The following is a 20,694-nucleotide window of genomic DNA, read 5'->3' on the forward strand; positions in this document are numbered from 1 at the left end:
TTGGATCTGTGGTAAAAACAAAATCATAAAATTATAATAAATGTATATTATTACTCCGTTCCTATTCACTCAATCTATAAAGTGAAATAGAATAATTACACTTTTTGTGTGTACTACAAAATTATTGTTTAAATTCTAAGTTTGTTTGACTAATGTTAGATATCAAATGTGTGGAATTAACTAGACGAGACATGGTACATGGTATAGGCCTACTGGCCTAGCACTTCATGAGTTTCCAAAGAATGCGATACTTACTGTTCCTCCAGGGTATACTCCAGCTCTTAAAACTGTAATCACGCCTGTAGACATCTAGCCTCTTCATAGATGAATCTCATTTAGACAAACGTATCTCCGGGCTGGCACGTCGATCATTCTTTGCAGTCACGCCAATGAAACAGACACCCCGGTTACCGATACTCCTTGATTGAAATTAACGATATCGTTTAGTACCGATACCGATCTTATCATGTTCATTCTTCTGGACCGTAGGTCAAATGATGATAGTGGTAAAGCAATTACAAGAGGCGAATGATGAGGGAGAAGATGAATCATTAAGAACAGCCTACCGCTTGCATGGATTTTTGAATCACCAGAAGGAAACAAAGCATCGTCATTAAAGGACAAGTCCACCCAAACAAAAATTTGATTTAAATAAAAAGAGAAAAATCAGACAAGCACAATGCTGAAAATCTAATCAAAATCGGATGTAAAATAAGAAAGTTATGACATTTCAAAGTTCCGCTTATTTTCAATAGAACAGTTATATGCACATCTCGGTCGGTATGCAAATGAGGAACTGACGACATCACTCACTCACTATTTCTTTTGTATTTTATTATATGAAATATGATATATTTTGATTTTCTCGTCATTGTCATGTGAAATGAAGTTTCATTCCTCCCTGAACACGTGGAACTCCATTACTTTAATATTTTGTGCTTCAGGCAAGGAGGTCCTAATCGTCAAATTCGTCAAAATTGAAATATTGTATAATTCAAACAATGAAAAACAAAAGAAATAGTGAGTGACGTCATCGACTCTCATTTGGATGTTCATGTAAATATTTTGTTAAAAATGAGCGGAACTTTAAAATGTCATAGCTTTCTTATTTTACATCCGATTTTGATGAAATTTTTAAGCATTGTGCTTCTCTGATTTTTTCTATTGATTCAAATAAACATTTTTCTGAGGTGGACTTGACCTTTAATACATCTCCACCACTTGAACAGCATCAACATGTACGAACACACAACAAATTTCCCAAATTGTTTCCATTCTTTTGGTCCTTTTTTTTACCAATAATTCCGCAGGTAACGGATCAATATTGCTTGGGCTGTCCATATTGATATCCGACACCCGGGCCCCGTTTCATAAAACTGGTTATATTAACAAATTTGCAATGACGGTTTTGAACTACGGAAATACTTAAATGTGATTGGTTGAGAGTATTTTCTTTATGAACAGGGACCCTGGTATTACCATTTACTCTGCAGTCACATCAAAGTACGCTACTAAAAAAAAACAGCTAAATGATTTGATACGACGTAATAGCGGTGATCGGTTTCTTGTTATTTCGATTGTGTGACTTCAGTCTGTAGCACTACCTTACAACAATCACCATTGTGCTTTTCACACTGCATTTCCTAAACCCCACACTATTCTTAACCCCGGACTATCCTTAACCCCATACTATCATTTTTTTTCGTTTCAGACTGTCTTTCCTAACCCGATACTTTCTGCTCAGCCGGGATTAATGCCTTAACCCCGGACTATCCCTCAGCTCATGAATATTGATAATTTTAACATACAGAGCGTGATTAAAGTGCAATTCGACTTCTGTGATTGGCTAATGCTTAGCAACACTTTCCTTAGCCCTGTATCGTTTTCACACTGCATCTCTTAGCACCGCAACTGTGGTGCTAGCACCACAGTAAGCCGGCTAACCCTGCTTTTTTGCAGGGCCAAATAGTACCGTACTATCTACCGTCGTGACCGTGCTAGCCCACTTTGCTAAAAAACGTCGTGTGAAAACGAAGTTGGCTAAGCTTAACCCCGGGTAATTGGTGGGGCTAAGACCCCCCCCCCCTTAGCCCCACCAATTTCCCGGGTTAAGAGAAAAACGTGCAATGGACATGCCATAAGGGAGAGGCTTGCTAAAATAGTTTTGCTGACAACTCGATGATATGCCCTTCGACCTTAAACATAACTTTCACACGCTCCCATGATAATACACTTTCAAAATACATGTCAGATTGGGTGAAAATGTTACTTCATTGCTTCATAATGAAAGCTGGTTCGCGTTACGTAGAATTTTGTTTTTATGTTGAATGAGTTATCATCGTTGGTGAAGTTCGTTGACAAAATGTTAAAAGTGACTTCTCTTCAACAATTCAGCCTTTCATACACTAGATCTCAACACATAAAAACACAAACACACACAAGAAGAACACACACTCCCCATTACTCAAGCACTCCATTTTAAATATGTTGATCAATTTTCATAGATTTATTCGATGTCCGTTTTATATTTTTACGTTATAATATGGTGAACGTAAGAAACAAACATAACAAATTCAAATATATTACATGTACATGAAACAGTGAATCGTTTTATTCTTTTTTTTTCATGATTTATCATTGTAATGAAACAATGATAAATCATGAAAAAAGAATAAAAACATTAACATCAATAAGTTCAAATGAATTCCATTGATTCGATTATCCATTGAAAATTAAATAAACTCAGGGATATAATCAATTTGTACGTCGTGACTATTTGAACAGCGCCCCCTCACCCTGCTCTCGACACGCTCGAATTGTTGAATCTGGCATTATGATTCAAGTCTAATATAATGTTTATCTATTCACCGATATGCAGCCTTGATTATCATTTTTTAGATTTTCATTAGGTATAACAAGTGTAAAAAAATGAAGACAAGAAACCGACCTGTCATTTTCATATTGAAAAAAAAATTATTTGTGCCCCTTCGTATGCGTGTACATTCTTTTTACCATGATTACACACGATTGTGCGTTTAGGCATTTACCCTAAGTGCGTGAAATTCATTACCTTTTTACCACTTTGAATCGCAAACTACTTCAAAGTATAATGTATTTCAGCTGTGAAGATCGCTGGACGCTGTGGCCCGTATTCTGAAGTCAGGTTTAAAATCACGGTCTAACTCTGTGCTAAATTATGGGAGCCCAAAAATTCTGTTTATACTGTATATTACTTATGTTTACTATTTTTTTTTCATTTTGCATAATAACGAAGAAAAATTCTTCAGTTATCACTCCCAGACAACTATGAACAATTCTGGTATCATAATGAGTTAATAAATTGAATGTTTACTGTTAGGGATTCGTGCCCCAATTGGCTCTCCATAGTTAAACCACAACTTGAAACCAGGGTTTAATTTAAACCCGAGTTCAGAATACGGGCCTGTGTGTCTTCCTTGATAGGAGTAGCGCATATAGGTGTATGCGCCGACAAGTGATCAAGTGTGCCACATGATACAATTCAACGTGACCCCACTAAAAATAAATACAGTTTCGGGCTTTCGGCAGTAGTTAACTCTTTTTCATCTCTGCTCATTGAACATGAAGTCATTGATATATTTCCCTGTCGAGCGTTTAACATCCACCGGAAGTCTATCGAGGTTACCCATAATCCTCGGAGGCGCATCAGCAATCACGTGACCGTACCTAGGATTCCCTACATCATGTCCTCGCTCGTGCACATTCTTCCAGTCTGAACTGCCCTCAAAATCTTCATCGTCTGAAAGGTCCTGTGAAGGGGCAGCCATTAGAAAGATGGGGCCAATTAGCAGACCTTTCAATGATGAGAACAGAAATGTAGGAGAAAGGAAACATCATAACACTGTTAACATTAATAGAAAGGTACAATGAGATAAGCTAAGGAGTATACTGTTTTGGTATGCGATGATGCACGTTCTCGAGGGCGCGCAAATAGCTGGAGTCGAACAAAAGGATTTCATAATAGGGTATCTCACTGGGCTTGAAACTAGTTCGCGACTATAAATTTTGCTAGTTGCAAAGACGTCTCCGCGACATCTCTGAGACGTCTCATGAAAATTACAGAGTATCCGAGGAGTCGCAAGAAGATTAAAACATGTTTTAATATTTTTTGAAATTGTTTCTAGTCTCCGCGAAGTCTCCGCGACGTCTCCGAGAAATCTCCATCAGTTGCTGCGACGTCTCGGAGACTAATGATATCCGCGACTGCTGAGACGTCGCCGCGATGTCTCAGAGACATCGCGAAGACCGGCTGGAGACCAAAAAAATTATAATACATTGCGGAGACGTCTCCGCGACACTTCTTCACACTGTTTGACCCACTTCAGAAAACACGTGACTTATCAACATCATTGCAGATGTCCATGGTGAGAGTTCTTGACTCTCTGGTGTCAGAAATACGAATGATATATATAACTGTAGACCTAAGGGTATATAGGCAGGAGGAAGTCTCGGATACGTCTCAGCGACGTCTCAGCAACCTTTCGGAGACCCTGGCAAACTACCAGCCAAGTCACCGCGACTGCCCGGAAACATCTCGGAGACGTCGCCGAGACTGCCTGAAACGTCTCGGAGACTCGCTTGCAATTAAGAAATGTCTCAAGGACGTCGCAGCGACTACTTGGAGACTTTCCCGCAACATCGCCGCGACTGTCGGGCTAGTGCTTGTCACCTGCTCTGGAGACGTCTCTGAGACAACGCAGAGACGTCTCCTTGGTGAGAGCGCAAGCCATTTTTGTCTCCGAGACGTCTCCGCGACTGCAGCGACTGATAAGTTGGAGACTGTCGCGGCGACGTCTCCGTTGGTGAGCTAAAGGCCCTATCTCACCAACGGAGACGTCGCCGCGACAGTCTCCAACTTATCAGTCGCTGCAGTCGCGGAGACGTCTCGGAGACAAAAATGGCTTGCGCTCTCACCAAGGAGACGTCTCGATGGAACGTTTAAAAGATCATACACCTGACTTGGAGCAGGAGGAGGGATATCAGCACGTGTTCAGTCACGTGGTTTCTGAAGTGGGTCAAACAGTGTGAAGAAGTTTCGCGGAGACGTCTCCGCAATGTATTATAATTTTTTTTGGTCTCCAGCAGGTCTTCGCGATGTCTCTGAGACGTCTCTGAGACATCGCGGAGACATCGCGGCGACGTCTCAGCAGTCGCGGATATCATTAGTCTCCGAGACGTCGCAGCAACTGACGTCGCGGAGACTAGAAACAGTCTCCAAAAATATTAAACATGTTTAATCTTCTTGCGACTCCTCGGAGACTCTGTAATTTTCATGAGACGTCTCTGCAACTAGCAAAATTTGTAGTCGCGAACTAGTCGCGAACTAGTTTCAAGCCCAGTGAGATACCCCCTTAAAGGGTACAACTCGGAAATGGCGTTTCACTGCGAATACTACTAGTATAGTATAGCGGGAAAAAGACTTTTTGCAGAAGTGGCATCTGCTGTGCTCTGATAATATAAGGTAAATCACAAATAAAATAATTTCTAGGATCTCATTTTATTGCGAATTTATAGCACATGTCGTCATATTTCAATTATATGTTGAAAATAATAAGGAAATTAAATTCACTTAAAGAGAAATTCCAGTAGTTGCAGTATACACTGATTTCATGAGAAAGTCTGTAAAACAAGGCTTAGTTGTCAGTATATCATCGACGATCTAGATCTGGTACAGTTACATAAACTGAACTTTGTGAAATCTTGAAATCTACGCTGAAAAATGTTCACACTGAATTAGATCACCAACACAGATAAGCGCACGTGGGACAGTGTATAATTATTGCTCTGAATGTAGGGCCCGACGCTTGACCTGAATCCTTTGGCACATATGTTTTATTCATACAAACAGACATTCGGTTGTCATTTCACTGGATTCTGTATGAAATCATTTTGATATTGTTACCAAAACTGGCATTTACACTCTAAAAAATGAAGTGCTAATTTAGCTCTTAAAGAGCGTGTATAGTGACTGCACTTCGGAGTGCTGATTTGTCTAGTTCAAATTTGAACTAGACAAATTAGCACTCCGAAGTGCAGTCACTATACACGCTCTTTAAGAGCTAAATAAGCACTTCATTTTTGAGAGTTTACCTTTAAAGAAAAAATATATTTTTAAATTTATTTCTTTATTAATTCACTTTTGATATGCGTTCACAGAACTGGGAAGGGGAGTAGAATTAGGCTACCCCCACCTTAAAAATATGACGGAATCAAAGCAAGTTTAGGAATAATTGATACATGTTTGAAATGTTGAAATATAAATATCATTTGAAAACCTATGTACAGCATTTCCAATCACCCCTCCCCAACAAAGAAATAAATGAATAAACAATAAATAAATGAATTTCTTTATTACTTAATCAAGTTTTAGTTTTTTTGTGTGTAAAATCATATGACTCAAATAAATCAATCTCGATCAACAAACCACATTAAAAACTATTAATTGTTGCATGAAACAGAAATTCAAACATTTGCAGAGGTGTTTTTACTGCTTGAAGTTACTACTAAATAAGTTGATTTTCGAATATAAATAAATTGTGCATTGCTTCCTCAGCCTCGATCGAAAGAACACAGTGTCCCACAGTGTGTTCACATAGTCGACTCTGTGAAGATGTGATTCACAATGTCAAAACGCTCCAATTTAACAGTGTGAAGATGATTTCACATTGTGGACACCTCCACTGTGTGGTTTACCACAGAGTGTTCACTTAGTGATGTTTGATTTCACAGTGCGAATTTACTCGTTCACAATGTGAAGATGTGATTCACAATGTTAAAACGCTCCAATTTAACAGTGTGAAGATGATTTCACATTGTGGACACCTCCACTGTGTGGTTTACCACAGAGTGTTCACATAGTGATGTTTGATTTCACAGTGCGAATTCACTCGTTCACAATGTGAAGATGTGATTCACAATGTTAAAACGCTCCAATTTAACAGTGTGAAGATGACTTCACATTGTGGACACCTCCACTGTGTGGTTTACCACAGAGTGTTCACACAGTGATGTTTGATTTCACAGTGCGAATTTACTCGTTCACAATGTGAAGATGTGATTCACAATGTTAAAACGCTCCAATTTAACAGTGTGAAGATGATTTCACATTGTGGACACCTCCACTGTGTGGTTTACCACAGAGTGTTCACATAGCGATGTTTGATTTCACAGGGCGAATTTACTCGTTCACAATGTGAAGATGTGATTCACAATGTTAAAACGCTCCAATTTAACAGTGTGAAGATGATTTCACACTGTGGGACACACTGTGGGACGTTGTGTTCTTTCCGGTAGGGTCGATCGGCCAGGAGGAGAAAACCAAAGATTAACCTTCTTCCTCTTAATGCACACACTTTCGCTCTTTTCGTAATGTAATGTTTTTATGTGATTTGGGGGTGCTTATGTATGAATATCGTACACTTCTTTGTAAATGATACTCTCTTAATAACAATACGCATCATTACAACAATGTCACAAAAATATCACATTTGTTTAAACCTTACTAGAGCAAAGGAGCATCAACATTGTAAAAAAGTATTGGGTAAAATCTTTACCACCACAAGGGTAATTATGTGTCCTTCCAATTTGGGGCAGCATTATTCCCAATGTTGGACGCATAATGTCCAGTAATGTTTAAAAATAATCAGCGATTACTTTAGAATGGGATTTTTTTATCACACTTGATAAATAAAAATGCCCAAAAGAAATGCTCAATGTTGGTTGGACACATAATTACGGGGGTTATTGTCGAGTTTGTAATATCAACCTCCAAGAATGGCAAATATTTGTAAAAAAAAGAAATATTATTAATCTTAAATGTAAACATTTGCATGAGGAATGGAGACGGATATCTCATGTGTATGTTTTTTTTTATATACGAAGGGAGAGGTGGGGTGAAAAATAAATGAGACTGGTTGTGCTATAGGGCCTATATGTTTTACTTGGGTAAACAAAACAAAGCAAGTCTAAGACAATACTCAGTTCACAAATCTGATAAGGAGATTCCCAAAATTGTATATCATAGATTCATCAATTTTCCATCTAAAAAAGAAACACCCGTGTATTACTTTGATCGGGAACTATTTCTCATGATATAGCAGGAGACATTGCTAGAATGCACATCACAGCTACTTGAAGAAATCGCTCGTAATGATCTTACATTCCATATTAGGCATGTACAGAATTACATTTTTTATTGATATTGAAAGATTGCTTGATTAATTGTTTAGAATCGTCAATTCATTGTAAATAACACTTGTGGTTTAACTTATTGTTTATTATAGGTTTAAGGATACAAACTGCCATGGAGACATTACTAGACGTGTATAACCTTAGACGAAAAATGTAAATAAATCTTGAATGTTAACCGCGCTAATAATCACCCTGTATTGTACTTACATATAACAAGTATCATCACGGTGTAATGTTGCCTGCGGCAGCAAAAATTCTCCGTCTGGAAATACATCGGAGGAATTACTAGATGTAGTGTAGCCGAAGTGAAAATGAATAAAACCTACCGACGCTTGATATTCCGTATGTATTTCGAGGATTAAATTGATAAGATTGAAATCCACAAACTCCTCTCCAAAATGCCACGCTTGATCACAAAATCTGGCTAGGCGATTAAGTAATTCACGCCGGGAAACGTGTAGTCCTGATTTTATGCTACAAAGTTTAAGAATCCTTCATGGATCGATAGTTACATAGGTTGGCAATCCCTTTTTGTGGTCTGATGGCGGATATCAAACAGATTAAGCCTTCCAAATGCACGATGAGCAGTAATATATTTTATTTGAAAAACTTGAGGTCTTATTGATCAGTCACACGATAAATCATTTTCAGAAGATATATGCCTTAGAATATGAATTGCAATATTTTGTAGACATTTTCACCGAATATTAAGCGAATGGAGTAGCTGGATATGTAACATCTAAGAATTATCTTGCAAGTAATTCAAGTAGGTGTTTCCCATCGCTTTGTGTAGGTAACGTTCGGTCCAAGTAGGCGATAGCCTAAGCAAAGGTGGTTCACCACACACAAACCTGTGGTTGGTCAGGTAAAGAACTGTATAACACCCAGAGTCTAAAAGCAGATATGGGTATTATCGCTGAAGAAATCAGAAACAGAATGGAGATTTTCAGAGTCTAAACCGTGCCATAGAGGAGAAGCTTCGGTGGATTGCGAGCTCACTTTTTGTCACTTTCATACCAGTTACGCTACCCCCGATCAAACCACGAATCAATAGAAATGCAGAGAGGCAGATGCGTGGTCATGGTGATAGACATCACTCAAAAACAGTATCGTCCTTCTGCTACAAGGACCACACTGTACGAAGTCAATGTACAGATGCCGTTAAAACCCATCTTGACATAAGTTGATGGGATACCACATTATGATCCCATCTACCAATTATGTCTTTTAATTAAGAATGACAGATCTTGTCAGGGAATCCATAACGTTTCAAGTGCTTTGTCTCAAGCACCACCTGTGATGCGGCATTAAGATTCCCCAATGTCTAAGTGTAGGGCAGGTTTGCTTTGGACAAAAAACTGTTACAAATAGGGCCGTGTTGCCATAATAGATGGTATCTCTGTTCGCTAATGCCATACATGTATAGATATACGTCATTTGAGATGAGGTCATTAAAATACATTTAAGTATTAACATCCTCTTAATTATTTCCTCTAACAGATGAGGGCGACTAGATCAATGATTAATTATTTTACATCTTACTCCATGATCTGTTTTGTTTTTGTTTTTGGTTTGAGGGGGGTTGCTTGCGGGGATGGGGAGGGATTGAGCCATTATGTGTGTTTCTATATCACTGGTAGTAGAACACAGTGTCTCACAGTGTGAACACAGTGTCTTACAGTGTGAACACAGTGTCACAGTGTGAACACAGTGTCTCACAGTGTGAACATAGTGTCTCACAGTGTGATCACAGTGTGAACACAGTGTCTCACAGTGTCTCAGTGTGAACACAATGTCTCACAGTGTGAACATAGTGTCTCACAGTGTGACCACAGTTTGTTCATATAGTGGATTATGTGAGAATATTATTCAAGCTGATAAAAAGTCTCAGAATTAACAGTGGATGATTTTCACCCTGGACACATCGACATTGTGACTGTTCACAGCGTGTTCAAAACTTAGTCGACTATGTGAATGTGTGATTCACACTGATAATATGCTAAAGGACAAGTTCATGTCAACAAAAAGTTGATTTTTAATCAAAAGAGAAAAAGTCAACAAGCATAACACTGACAATGTCATCAAAATCGGATGTAAAATAAGAAAGTTTCGACATTTCAAAGTTTTGCTTAGTTTCACAAAACAGTTATATGCACATCATGTTGGGTATGCAAATGAGGAGACTGATGATGTCATCCGCTCACTATTTATTTTGTATTTTATTATATGAAATAGGAAATATTCTATTTTTATCCTTATTGTCAAGTGAAACAACGATTAATTCCTCCCTGAACATATGGAATGAGCATTGTTTAATACTATATGATTCAGTCAAGTTGGTCCTTATTGTCGAATCTATATAAACAAAATGAAGTTATGTTATTCAAACAATAGAAAACAAAAGAAAAAGTGAGTGAAATAGCCTCATTTAAATTGTGAATATCACTGTTTTGTGAATAAATAAGCAAAATTTCAAAATGCCATAACTTTTTTATTTTACATCCGATTTTGATGAAATTTTCAGGGATTTGCTTGTGTGATTTTTCTCTGTATATTAAAATCAAAATTTTCTAGGGTGGACTTGACCTTTAACATGTTTAAGGTGATTTCACGTTGTGCTCCACACTGAGAAAACAGTGTTGCGCACATTATCCGACAATGTGTTCTTTTCAGAAGGGAATTGCTGCATGCGACTGCATTCCCTTTCGTTGTTACTTGTTAGTGGTGGTGTGTGGGGGACGGGAAATATTTGATATTCGATATAAAGCCCTCAGATCAATTCATTTTCAATTGTTTAAAATAAGATTCATGGACGTTCTTTTCAAAGTTTACCGTTAAATGTCAAAGTATTTCTCTGTCTTTCTTTCTGTACATTCTGCAGCTCTAAAACGACCAATTTCGCATTTCACCTATAATGAAAACGACTTAAATATCTGAAATCGAACGGTGAATTTAAGTAAGCACTAAATCTTCCTCGCACATCGTGAAATCGTATTTCGTATTGATTTAAGCGAAAGATGTCGGTCAAGGTTGCATGGGTCAAGAGAGAAAGAGAGAGAAAGATAAAGAGAGAGGGAGGGAAGGAGGGGGGGGGGGAAACAACCTTCATCATTTACACGATTCATATTTTCAATAGAAAAATTGACTTTGGCATAATATTGCATACGTGGGGAAAAACAATCTGAAAATTCCAGAGCCAGTCTCACCTCTAAAAAAAAAATTGCAATTTTGAGATACATTTTAGCATCATATTTAAGACATAACACTATATATAATCTCACCAATGTTTCCCCCCTTTGTTTTTGTTGGTCTTAGAACTTTTGGAGAGCAGAGCCCATATCTCCCCAACCCCCCCCCCCCTTGTTAAAAAAATGTACCCAAGTGCTACTTGTCATGAGTGTGATTTCCATTGACTGCAGTGATGATGATTGACGGGAAAGTTTTCGTGGTAAGAGGGCCGAGAAAAGAGAAGATCCGGACTCTTCTCGGTGAGCTAGCGTCTTGGGATCGCTTAGGGATGTACTAGACGGGGGAAAGGGGGGCTTTTGAAGATGAGTGGGGATAATGTATTTGGACTTTGAATTCACACATAGAAAGGCTGGAGTAAAAACGCATGATAGTGAAGAGAGAGAGAAAGAGAAGGGATGTCAGTTTATCAGTCAATGAACTCGGTGAATGACGTACGGTTGAACAACTGATTTCCTAAAAGAACATAGCTAGACAATACACGAACGAAGGAAAATACTTAAATAATAATAATAAAAATCAGCACTTGACAAATTAGCAGTGAATACGGAAAACGGAAATAGATCGACTTTTTCCAATCATTTGTTTATTTTTTATTTAGATTTAAAGGACAAGTCCACCACAACAAATAGTTGATTTCAATAAAAAGAGAAAATCAAATAAGCATAACATTGAAAATTTCATCAAAATGGGATATAAAATAAGGAAAAATTTTAAATTTTCGCTTAGTTAAAAAAACAGTTATGTGCACATTCTGGGTGGTATGCAAATTTTTAAAATGATGACGTCATCAACTGACTATTTCTTTTGTATTTTATGTAATGAAAATTGAATATTCTCATTTTCTCCTCATTGTCAAGTGAAACAACGATTAATTCCACCCTGAACATGTGGAATTATAGCATTTTTTAGTACTATATGGATCAGTCAAGTTGGACCTTATTGCCCAATCTGTAAAAAAAATGAACTATTGTATAATTCAAACAATAAAAAAAAAGAAATAGTGAGTGAGGGACATCTTCGACTGTCCAATTTGCATGTCACTAAGTTGTGCATATCATGTTTTGTAAAAAATAAATGAATTTTTAGAAAATCATAACTTTCTAATTTTACATCCGATTTTGATGAAATTTCAGCATTAAGCTGGTTATTCATTCAAATCAACATTTTATTGGTGTGGACTTGACCCTTAAAACAATTTTGAAAGATGATTATTTCTTATGGATGTTTCGAATAAGAGAGGAAATGGTTATATAGATACGAAATGAATAAACATGGAAAACTATTAAATTCAGAGGCACAATAATGCTTGTATGATTTGCGAAGAAATTTTAGAATCTTGCGATTTTCAAGGTGAGCTTTATTTTCAAATTAATTCAAATCATTTGATTAAAAAAATCACAAATCAAAAGACATGTACATCTTAGTTAAATGTACATTTTAAAACAAAACATAAAAATACGATCTAACAAAAAAAAGAAAAGGAACGTATGTGATTGGAAAATTCGATAAATTGAAAACAAGACGGGCCATAAAATTGATAGTTTGGACATGCCAGTATGAATTGAACTAAGATCAGATTTTTAAAAATGTATCTTGCTTTCTTTTAAAAAAGATGATGATTTAGCCGTTATCATGATTGATTATTCAGCTGATTCGAATTATTGTCTAAAATTGTACGCTGCCTCTCGCCTCACTGTCCACATAATCCCCCAATCCATATTTTCTCTCTATTTATCCCCCCTCTCTCTCTCTCTCTCTCTCTGTCACATACGTACTTTCTTTGTGTGTGGGTGTCAGTTCAATTTAATTGAATTTATTAGAACGTCACTGGCATTTGTTCAAAACAAGAAGCACAAAAATGATACAAAGCAAATATACATATAATTCATGGAATAAAAGCAAATAAACAAAAACAAAATAGTATTTCTTCAAAAAGAGAAACAGCTTATATGTCTACTTATAAATAGTAAATGCATCATGGCATAAATTATAAAAGGGAGTGATAACCATGCAGGTGACATATGTACACATATTCATGTGTGTGTGTGTGGGAGGGTGTGTGTGTGTCTCTCTCTCTCTCTCCTCTTTCTTACTTTCTCTTTCTCTTCTTTAAATCCCACTCTTCCTCCAAATCCTTCTTCTTCTCCTCCTTCTTTTTTCTTCTTCTTCTTTTCTTCTTCTTCTTTTGCTCCTTCTCCTCCTCCTTCTTCTTCTTCTTTTTTTTTCATTGGCACAAATCCGTGACTTCATACTTTTCAAGTAGGGGGGGGGGTGAGACAATAGGTTTGCCGCTTGGCTTTACTCCAGTGTCTTTTTTTATTCTTCTACTTCTTCTCTTTCTCGTCCTTCGCCTTCTATACTTCCTCTATATATTTCTCAACCTAATATCAATCTGCTCAATCTCGTCCATATATTATATTGAGACCTACTGGATGATAAACGTCGTTAGGAAGAACCTTCCTCTGTCGGTTCAACAGAAAGATGCAAAGACCTACCCATCAGGCGCCATTAAAAATTGCGTCCGTTACCATGACTCTCGCATACGCACGCCGGAGACAAAAATATATTTAACCATCTATCTCATGGGTCTCGTAATCCTTGTCGGTATCCAGCGGGCGGGCTCATTCCACAGTGATACCCTTCTCAGAGAAACATCTAAACTCAGTCTTATGATGTAACAAGCAACCAGGGGATACTGCAACTTATCCAAGGAAAGATATATCTACAATCTACAAAAGATATAGCTTTGTGGACAGTTTCCTGGTCATTCGTCCGTATCCCTGGATCATCAAAGGAATCATGGGTAAGTGCAATGCAAAAATTATTACTTATTTGTTATGTTGTCGAATAACCAAAAAAAATAGATTTCCAGGATAGCTGATTCAATTTGTGGTGTAATTTTTGTTCGTTGTCGTTGACTTAGTTATTATGTACATAAAGACTGTGAAGTGCTCTTGAATCGTCTTTTTTGTTCTTGTTTTTTTTATATGTTTGAAACATTAATATGATACATAGGATGGTTAGGATCCTCCTAGTAAATAGTAATAAAATAATTATTGCCCTATAGCATGCTGCCCCCATAAAAAAACGAGAATCATCTCACAGAACTTGAATAAATTTTAAAATAAGGTTACGCATTTATTTTGTACTGCGATTTAGCGACTATAATTACATTACATAATCCCGTGGATGGCTGTTATTGTTAATTCGTTAATAGCAGATCAGAGGAAAAATTATTGAATTGAAATACAAGAAATGCCTATCCGGGACAGGTCAATTTGTTTCCGCTTCCACGGAACAGGCCTGCGTTCTAGATCCTCACGGACGTAATTCCCTTCAAAGCGCGTCGCAGATTCTATCGCTGCGAAAACTACGAACATGACGCATAGAAAATAGTTGTTGATAGACAAATGATCATCACATTGCAATGACCGATAATCTTCTTTAAAGAGTCTGAACCTTTTAATCAATTTCGACTAATTTCTGGGTCTGTAAACTATTCCCATTGCTCTCAGTGGTGTGCCAAGGTGGTTTTATATATAAACAAATTTCATAGATGTGAAGGTATTAGAGAATCTTGACAAATGATTATTTGAGAAAATGATTATTTGATAGTAGTATTTCGCAAAATGTGTTTATTTTTTTTCTTTAGGAATACCTCAAGGTTACTATAGAAATAGTAATTCAAGAAGTGTCCCCCTAATTCACGAGACTTTACACTCATTAAAGATCAAGTCCACCCGATACATTGTTGATTTGAATCAATAGAGAAAAATCTAATAATGCGAAAAATGTCAAAGTCTGATGTAAAATAAAAAAATTATAACATTTTAAAGTTTCGCTTATTTTTCTCAAAACAGTTAATATAATACAGAACTCATTGATATGCAAATGAGAGAGTCGATGATGTTACTCACTCGCTATATATTTCTTTGTTTGTTATTGTTCGTAATTATGATATTTCAAATTTCACAGATTCGACTATAAGACCCAATGCACTATAGGACCCATTTGACTGAACCACAAAATGTTAACACCATGGTAATTCCACATGTTCTGGGAGGAATATGAGCTTTCATGTTATTGGAGCATATCAATGCCTGTAAAAATTGGATGTTAAAACTAACACCGATTGCTGTCACTACAGGGCCACACACTGAGGTGTTAAAATTACACCCTAGAGATTGAACATAACACCAAAGAGTGTAAAAACCCAAGGTGTTGTAATAAAGCACATAGGTGCTGAACTAACACTTTAAATTAACACAGGAGTAAATTGCCACGTTAGTTCATCTATATGCGCAACAACCAACGTCATAATTTTTGTTGTGAATTGAGATGAGTTTGCGTAATCCTTGTTGTAAACAGGATAATATTGGATGGGTTTGATAAATGTTATTTAGAATGATTTCAAGTGGCAACTTTACTAGATGTCTACTAGTGTAGACAAAAAGTAAGGGGATGGGGGGGGGGGCTTGTAAACAATAAAATATGGGATGGGTCTGATAAATGATATTTGAAATGATTTCAAGTGCTAGCAGTCTACTAGAACATGTAGAATAGACAAAGAGAGAAAGGGAGGGAGATAGAAAGATATATGTGTTTTGGGACAGGGGGTACCGAGTGCATCAATTCACTCATTCCCTAAAAAATCTCATGCGACACATTTTATTCCGATATGACTATTTAATCTGCGTAATGAAAAATAAAGCTTCTTGTCCCATCTTGTTCGTTTCTTTTTCTCGTCCTTTTCTCAAATTCCAACTTCTCTCACAGTGATCTTGTATCTGCTAAGTCCATCATGTAGTTACTGCTATCCTTTTTCTTGGAACGTTTTAGCCCACCACTTTGTATAATTTTTCCCCTTGATTCCTCTGCCCCTGATTCATATTCAGTAGAATGCATATTCAATTTAAAAGAATTTCAGAGTGCTTTTTTTCTTTGAAGGATTACCCTCAAATAAAATGACCCCATAGGAATAATGGTAGAATGACTAAATTAACTTGATAAACATGATAAACGGTCGACGTAGTGAGCCTAAATGAATCTTCATGACGCATGTCCTTTGTTGCATTTACATTACGAAGGTTTGTATGTTTCTCTGTTTATCTGGAGTGGTTTTGTCGGATTTTATCGGGTTTTCGTTTATCGGGCGTTGCTGTACTCTCAGAATCGCTGAAGTATGGAAAGTACACCAAAATAATATCTGTCTCAAAGATTGTTAATAAACAATTTTTTTAATAATTCTGAATCAGTATATGAGTGAATTTATGAATAACGTCAATTTGGTTAGTTGTCATTAAAGAACAGAAAATGGGCAAGTAAAAGTGCGCTTGATGATTGCTGGGTTTTGTTCTTGCTCATAAACCTTTGTACATGCCTATAATGTGTCCTGCATTGACCTTGATTCTTTTTAAAGGAGAAGCCATGTTCTTTTTTTATGCTAAATGTTTTTTTTTCTTCGCTCAATTACATATGCGCTTTCTTGTGATTTTACGTTTAACAGAGTTTTTGTGATAAACGTGTTGATTGATTGGTTGGTCGGTTGGTTGGTTGGTTGGTTGGTTGACTGACTGATTGACTGATTGATGGATTGATTGATTGATTGAAATTATTTATTTCACTTCAAGTTAATCAACAAAACAATTAGAATATAATGCAAAATATAACATGATAAAGCCTCCCAATCATCAAATAAAAGCAAGCGATGATTAACGGCGATGCAGTTGGTCAATGGCCAGTTTGTGTTTCATTAGGCTGTTCGTAAGTTACGAACGACTTTACGGACATCTGGGGCCCGTTGCATGAAACTTTTTACCTGAGAAAACTCAGGTTGTTTTAACAGGAGTTTTTGCCCTGTGCTAAAGTCAATGGCGGAAATCAGACTAACCTTAGTTTTCAGTTTTTACCAGAGTTTTCTCAGGTAAAAAGTTTTATGCAACAGGCTTCTGATGGCCCTTTCTTATCCTATGTAACTGACTCGGCACATAACATGTCCCAAAATTGCGTAAAATCATGAAAGTCGTTCGTAACATCTTTATGAAACACCTACCTGGTCAACTCTTGATTATTTCAATGTCATGCTTGTCAGCGGGTAGCACATGCTGGGGGAGGCTTGGGACGCAAAGAAAAAAAACTAATCAAGACCAAGAGGGGATAGAGAGAATGGTAATATGATATTATTTTCTGAGTATTATGTCAAAATCTGTCACAAAATAGGACTGTGGGAATGTAAAAGGTCGACCTTTTGCTCGCTCGGTCACAACCTTAGATAGGTCTTTGCCTGAGTGGTGCACCATGTGATCTGTAATTTATATGTCGTTAATCATCGATTGCTTTCATACCATGGTAACATGACAAGATATTTACTTGAACTTTTTTCCAAGATCAAAACTCCCAAAAACGAAAAAATAGAAACAATGCTTTAAACGTCGAAAGGGAGCCCATCCAACAATGAATATCAATAAGGTATTTAATACTATCGCTTAAGGGTGAGTGGATTTTTTTACAAAGATAACGATCTGTGTATGATATGAATCACATGTAAAGTTTGATGGATTGAAGAACAGTATTATAGGGTTCCGTTTAGAATTGAGGTGCAACAATCAGACACGTCTCTTGATTCTTTAACTTCCCAGTGATTGAGTTATTAGATAGGAGTTCACATCTAAGATGTGTGGAAGCGTCGTGGTGTAGCGGTTCTGACTCTCGCCTTGTAATCAAAGGGTCGTGTGTTCGAATCCCACCATGGCCGAGCGTCCTTTGGCAAGGCGTTAATCCACACTTTGCCACTCTCCACCCAGGTGTTACTCGTAAATGGGTACCCGGTAGGATGTGAAAGCCTATGTGTAGTATGCCTAGCAACTGAGTCTCGGAACTCTTGTTGGAATGCTCCCCAGGGAGTGGAGAAGGTGCATACATTGTATGCAGGCATGAAAGGATCCGATAATCGGGGTAATAATATGTATGTAAAGCGCTTATAGAGACTTCGTTCTGATATATTAAGCGCTATATCAATGCGGAATATTATTATTTATTATTATTAAGATAACATGTTTATAGTTTCTCCGTATTCATCAAGCCCTAAAAACCCTCGAAATGATTTGGGTTTTTAGACGGAAACAAAATCAAATTGGAGAGCCTGTAAATGATGGTTCTTTTAACGGGCCATTACAATGCACAAGGGTCATTATTTTATGCTTTGTTATAACATCTATTTAGTGCTATACATGAAAGTGGGGATCACTTTGTATCGTATCTATCATCACCTTTATTTACCATCATTTGTATTGTTATCATTAGAGCTATCATTGATAACATTATCATTATCGTTGCCATGGTTACCAGGTGTGGTATTACTATTCTAGGTATTATTAATGTTGTTATTTATTATTCTTATCATTGTTTCATCATTTGTATTGGTATGACTTTTTTAATTGTTGATGGTATCATACTAGTGTGAATATCATATTAATTTCGTTCTGAAGCGAAATGAATATGGGGAATCTAGTAACAAAGACATGATAGAAATTATTTGTCGGAGAATACTGTATGGTTTATTAAACTTTTCGTCAACTATTCGTCTCCTCAGGCTATAGTAAAACAAGATATTAACTAAACATTTGATATATTAACTTCATGCATGGATAGATAAGAAAAAAATGATTAAAAGCCTTGCATTTGCCCTTTCCCCATTGAATCAATATTGTACAAATATTTTCTCACCATTACATTTACGTCCATATCGTACAAGGTTCAACTGAATTCAAAACTTTTACCCCATTGATCGGGAGGTTATAAAACATATTTCTTTACTTTACATTATACAGCAGATGATGTGCTCTGTTGAGCTTAAACATAATTTTCCATCAACATTTTCGAACTCAGGTTCTAACGTGGCGTGAAAATAATTGCTGAATATTTCCCTTTAGCATGTTTAGTGTATCACGAGTGTTGCCATTGGCGTCCATTGATTTCAAGTATTTTAGAAAGCAACTCGGGCAAAATCAATATTTTTATATTGTGCTTCCAAATGCAAAGGGTTCACGCGTGTGTGTTTTTTTTTCACAGTTCAACTGTTGAATTTAAGCTTGGCCATCTCACTGAGACTGAAGAAAAAAAAAACATACCGCGCATCTCTATGTATCTCACTCGCCCTATCTTAATGTACCTTTATAAAGTGTATATGTTTTGCACATATTTTTTAAATCTGAATGAGTTTTCTTTTTTCAACATCCATATTTCTTTCTCTTCTATCTTCAACACTCTAAACAAGATTGAGTCTTAATTTACCAAGTACATGTATTGGGAAGAAATGGCACATGAATGTTTGTGGAAAATTTCAACGTAAAATTGCGTAAGATTTGCAACGTATTTGGCATCATTTTACCCAGCAAACATGGATATTCCCATTTTACTCGAAAAAGGGTAAACTTTTGTTAGAGTGTGTCACTATCTACCACTATAAATACATTTATATATAAATATATATACAAAGGAAAATATAATTGGTATAGTGTCGAAAATCTGTCTATCTGACGGTCAATCGGATCGGGCTAACCCTAGCCACTAACCCGTCTCTGTGGTCTAGTGGTTAAGGCACCGGCGTTCAAAGCTGGGGGCCCAGGTTCGATTCCCGGCAGAGACATTTTTTCGGCATCACAAATTTTTCCAAAGGGTAGATAGCTCTGGGGAACCTTGATTTAAGCTACGCCTACCATTGTTCTCTTCATCCATTTCTTTACAATATTTAAATAAAAACTAGATTTTAATTCGTCATGCGGACGAATTAGGTGGTCTGTCTGTATTTTTGTCATCATGATCACTATTACCATGTTCATGCATATCAATATGATCTTCATAATGACAACGGAATGCTCATTGTGGATGGAATACTTGTGAAAGACGGGAGATGATAAAGCACTGTGAAAAGGGTCTCTTTGATGTATGACAATACATGTGATATGAAAAAAAGTCATTCTAATCTGTTTTATCTTGCTAAATTTTAACTTTCATACCTTTTAATTATTATAAAGGATCATGTAAGAGGTGGCAAAAAGAAAAAAAAAATCATCTTGTTCACCCCAGAATTCAAACCTGCGCCCCCCCCCTCCTCGAGAAAGCAAGACAAATGCGTTATCCATTGAGCCATGATATTCCCCATAGAGATTAGACGTAAGCAATTTTGAGAATTACAATTCCAATATTGCAAGTGAA

General features: G+C 36.8%; 1 long non-coding RNA gene across 1 annotated transcript; it reads right to left on the reverse strand.

The window, feature by feature from the left end:
- Positions 1-3,639: 3,639 nt before the first annotated feature.
- On the reverse strand, positions 3,640-9,184 carry LOC121420689. Its single transcript, XR_005970799.1, has 2 exons — positions 8,437-9,184; positions 3,640-3,832 (listed from the first exon to the last, which is right to left on the reverse strand). It is a non-coding gene; the product is annotated as an uncharacterized LOC121420689 (long non-coding RNA).
- Positions 9,185-20,694: the final 11,510 nt, after the last annotated feature.

The sequence above is a fragment of the Lytechinus variegatus genome, chromosome 8 (genome assembly GCF_018143015.1).
Source record: "Lytechinus variegatus isolate NC3 chromosome 8, Lvar_3.0, whole genome shotgun sequence".
Lineage (NCBI taxonomy): Eukaryota > Metazoa > Echinodermata > Echinoidea > Temnopleuroida > Toxopneustidae > Lytechinus > Lytechinus variegatus.